Source organism: Chiloscyllium plagiosum, chromosome 12, assembly GCF_004010195.1.
Source record: "Chiloscyllium plagiosum isolate BGI_BamShark_2017 chromosome 12, ASM401019v2, whole genome shotgun sequence".
NCBI lineage: Eukaryota > Metazoa > Chordata > Chondrichthyes > Orectolobiformes > Hemiscylliidae > Chiloscyllium > Chiloscyllium plagiosum.
In genome coordinates this window covers 88,131,872-88,136,628 of record NC_057721.1, presented here as the reverse complement: position 1 = coordinate 88,136,628, position 4,757 = coordinate 88,131,872, and the positions used below count along the sequence as shown (strand labels likewise).

General features: G+C 50.6%; 1 protein-coding gene across 1 annotated transcript in view; it reads left to right on the top strand.

Moving 5' to 3' along the window:
* Positions 1–3,886: 3,886 nt before the first annotated feature.
* Positions 3,887–4,757, top strand: part of ttll5 (tubulin tyrosine ligase-like family, member 5) — a 320,598-nt gene continuing 319,727 nt past the window's right edge. Inside the window, exon 1 of the mRNA XM_043700221.1 lies at positions 3,887–4,037. The gene's annotated coding sequence lies outside the window, so the exon portion shown is untranslated. The remainder of the gene's footprint in view (positions 4,038–4,757) is intronic.

The following is a 4,757-nucleotide window of genomic DNA, read 5'->3' as shown; positions in this document are numbered from 1 at the left end:
TTAGAGCGGGTCCCGGAGTAATCCGTGTCTGAGTGATCCGGATCATTTGAGCAGATCCCAGTGTAATCCATGTGTGAGTGATCTGAATCATTAGAGCGGGTCCCGGTGTAATCCGTGTCCGAGAGATCCGGATCATTAGAGCGGGTCCTGCTGTAATCCGTGTCTGAGGGATCCGGATCGTTCGAATGGGTCCCAGTGTAATCCGTGTCTGAGTGATCCTGATCAATAGAGCTGGTCTCGGTTTAATCCGTGTCTGAGGGATCCGGATCATGAGAGCGAGTCCCGGTGTAATCCTTGTCCCTGTGATCCGGATCATTAGAGCGGGTCGCGGTGTAATCCGTGTCTGAGTGATCCGGATCATTAGAGCGGGTCCCGGTGTAATCCGTGTCTGAGTGATCCCGATCAGTTGAGCGGGTCCCAGTGTAATCCGTGTCTGAGTGATCCGGATCATTAGAGCGGGTCCCGGTGTAATCCGTGTCTCAGGGATCCCGATCATTAGAGCGGGTCCCAGTGTAATCCGTGTCTGAGTGATCCCGATCATTAGAGTCGGTCCCGGTGTAATCCGTGTCTGAGTGATCCTGATCATTAGAGCGGGTCCCAGTGTAATCCGTGTGTGAGTGATCCGGATCATTAGAGCGGGTCCCGGTGTAATCCGTGTCTGAGTGATCCTGATCATTAGAGCGGGTTCCAGTGTAATCCGTGTCCCTATGATCCGGATCATTAGAGCGGGTCCCAGTGTAATCCGTGTCTGAGGGATCCGGATCAATAGAGCGGGTCCCAGTGTAATCCGTGTCTGAGGGATCCGGATCGTTCGAGCGGGTCCCAGTGTAATCCGTGTCTGAGTGATCCTGATCATTAGAGTGGAGCCCGGTGTAATCCGTGTCTGAGGGATCCGGATCATTAGAGCGGGTCCCAGTGTAATCTATGTCCCATGATCCGGATCATTAGAGCGGGTCCCAGTGTAATCCATGTCCCTGTGATCCGGATCATTAGAGTGTGTCCCAGTCTAATCCGTGTCTGAGGCATCCGGATCATTAGAGTGGGTCCTAGTGTAATCCGTGTGTGAGTGATCCGGATCATTAGAGTGGGTCCCGATGTAATCCATGTCTGAGGGATCCGGATCAATAGAGCGGGTCCCAATGTAATCCGTGTCTGAGTGATCCGGATCACTAGAGCGGGTCCCAGCGTAATCCGTGTCTGTGTGATCCGGATCATTAGAGCGGGTCCCAGTGTAATCCGTGTCTGAGTGATCCGGATCATTAGAGCGGGTCCCGCTGTAATCCGTGTCTGAGTGATCCCGATCATTAGAGTCGGTCCCGGTGTAATCCGTCTCTGTGTGATCCGCTCACTAGAGCGGGTCCCAGTGTAATCCGTGTCTGAGTGATCCGGATCACTAGAGCGGGTCCCAGTGTAATCCGTGTCTGAGTGATCCTGATCATAGAGCGGGTCCCAGTGTAGTCCGTGTGTGAGTGATCCGGATCATTAGAGCGGGTCCCAGTGTAATCCGTGTCTGAGTGATCCGGATCATGAGAGCAGGTCCCAGTGTAATCCGTGTCTGTGTGATCCTGATCACTAGAGCGGGTACCAGTGTAATCTGTGTCTGAGTGATCCGGATCACTAGAGCGTGTCCCAGTGTAATCTGTGTCCGAGTGATCCTGATCACTAGAGCGAGTCCTGTAATCTGAGTCGGAGTGATCTGGATTACACTGGAATGACACAGATTACACCTGGACCTGTTCTAGCGATCCGGATCATTAGAGCGGGTCCCAGTGTAACCTGTGTCCCACTGATCCAGATCCCTAGAGCGGGTCCCACTGTAACCTGGATTGGAGTGATCCTGTTACAATGAGTGCCAGGTGCAATCTATATTTATTGGGTCCCGATGTAATCCAAATTGGAGTGATCCTGTTGGGGTGGGTTTCAGGTATAATACTGATCGAGTGGGTCCCACTGTAATGGGATTGGTGTATTCCGGGTGGAGTGGGTCCTGGTATAATCCAAATAGAGTATTTCCCAAATTATGCCAGATGAGTGTAATCTGTTGAGACTGGGTCCCAATAAATCTGATCATTGTAATCTGCGCAGAAAGAAACTCAGTAAATCAGAATCAGTTGTTTTCTGGTCAGGGTTGGAGTGGTCTCTATTAATTCAACTCAGTATTAATCCAATTGGGATTGAAGATTTTCAGTAAATCTAGATTAATGTCGTAATGTTACAGGGGTCCAGCGAAATCCAGATCAGAGTAATTTGAGTGAAGTGATAAACAACATCACAATCTGTTTGGAGGTGCTCGACGAATCTGGTTCGGTGTAATCCAGTTACCAGTGAACCAATGGACTCAGTGGAAGGTGATCTTTTTTACTCAGTCATGGGCTGAGGACATCGCTGGCTAAACTGGCATTTATTGCCCATCCCAGATGGCAGTTAAGAGTCAACCAAACCACATTGCTGAGAGTCTGGAGTCACATGTAGGCCAGACTAGGTACAGAGGACAGTTTCCTTACTGAAAAGACGTTAATGAAGCAAATTGTTTTTTTCGCAATAATTGACGTGTCATCATTAGACTTTTAACTACAGATTTTTTATGGAATTCAAATTCCACCATCCGCCATGGAGAGATTCTAATCCGTGTCGCCAGAACATTTCCTGGGTCTCTGGATTAACATTCCAGCGATAATACCACTAGGCCATCACCTCATCACTGGACAGGTGAGGTCCAACAAATCCAGATCAGTGTGATCCAAAATTTGGATCAGTGTAAACCATTTGAAAGGGACCCAGTGAATTTGGATCAATGCAATCTGATTGAAGGGGATCTGATGGATCTGGATCAGTATAATCTGGTGGAAGGGGACCTGGTGAATCTGGATTAGTACAATCAGTTAGAGATAACCTGGTGAATCCAGACCAATGTAATCTGGTTAAAGGGGACACAGTGAATCTGGACTAGTACAATCAGTTAGAGAGGACCTGGTGAATCCAGATCAGTGTAATCTGGTTAAAGGGGACCCAGCGAATCCAGATCAATAGGAAGTGTTTATAGGGATATGGGTCAATTGCTGGCAAATAGAACTAGATTAATTTATGACATCTGGTCGGCATGGACGAGTTGGACCAAGGGAGAACCCAGAGTCTAGATTAGTGTGGTGCTGGAAAAGCGCAACAGGTCAGGCAGCATCCGAGGAGCAGGGAAATCGACATTTCGGGCAAAAGCCCTTCATCAGGGGAACCCAGTGAATGTGGATCAATCGAATCCGTTTCCAGGGAACCTGGGCTCTTTATTACACCTCAACGACGAACAAAAGGAAATCCCAGAGGCTCGCTCGATTTAATTAGTTGTTAATCACAGCTCGGCCATCGGATTGTTTACACCAATGTCTAGTCTCATCAATTGGCTATTTCTGAACATTATACTCCGTTTTTTCCCGTCTTTCTCTTGGCCTCGTTGCAGCTCAAGTGCACCCTCCTCATTCCTGAGGAAGGGCTTGTGTCCGAAACGTCGATTCTCCTGTTCCCTGGAGGCTGCCTGACCTGCTGCGCTTTTCCAGCAACACATTTTCAGCTCCGCAGCTCAAGTGCTTGACTGAGGTATTTTTGTGTCCCTCGCTTCAGGAACCTATTTTCAGATTAGCTGCACATCGTTAATCACAACTTTTTTTCGCAGCCCGTTGACACACAAATTCAAAACTGGATGATCGCGGGCGAAAACGAAAGAAGGCGGGGTTTGGGCTCTCACGCAGGCGCGTTGCCGCCCTTCAGCCGGGCCCGTGCGCTGCGCAACCGCACATCGGCCATCCAGGATGCAGTGGGCGGGGAGAAGGTTTCAGCGCAGGCGCTTAATGACGTTTACGGGAGGGTGCAAAGGTCTGGCGCAGGCGCGTTGGAGTTGGCGGGCGGGTCGGTTGGTAAGGGGACGCTGCTGTGAGGCTTTTGCAGTTACCAAGGGAGACGGTGTGAAGCTGTGGATACGGCAACGCTGAGCGTCCCAGGAGGAGGATCGATCTGACATCCGCGGCAAGTAGGAGACACCAGCTCAGGTAAAGAGATCAGGAGGGTTCCCCTACCTGGGGTGACCACCCCCCTGTCAATGCCCATTGGAAAGTGAGTCGGGTGAAGTTGGGTCCAGGCTGGGCGGTTTGGGTAGGCCCGGGATCCGGGTCAGTGCAGAAATAAACTGGGAGGTTCACTTAGCCCATGCTGCCATTGATCCACATCCACTAATATCATTTATTGTATCTGTTGCTCCCGATGCGGTCTCCTCTATATTGGGGAGACTGGGCGCCTCCTAGCAGAGCGCTTTAGGGAACATCTCCGGGACACCCGCACCAATCAACCACACCGTCCCGTGGCACAACATTTCAACTCCCCCTCCCACTCTGCCGAGGACATGGAGGTCATGGGCCTCCTTCACCACCGCTCCCTCACCACCTGACGCCTGGAGCAAGAACGTCTCATCTTCTGCCTCGGTACACTTCAACCCCAGGGCATCAATGTGGACTTCAACAGCTTCCTCATTTCCCCTTCCCCCACCTCACCCTAGTTAATAGAACCTAGAAGAATACAGCGCAGTACAGGCCCTTTGGCCCTCGATGTTGTGCCGATCCAAGCTCACCTAACCTACACTAGCCCACTATCCTCCATATGCCTATCCAATGCACGTTTAAATGCCCATAATGAGGGAGAGTCCACCACTGCTACTGGCAGGACATTCCATGAACTCACGACTCGCTGAGTAAAGAACCTACCCCTAACATCTG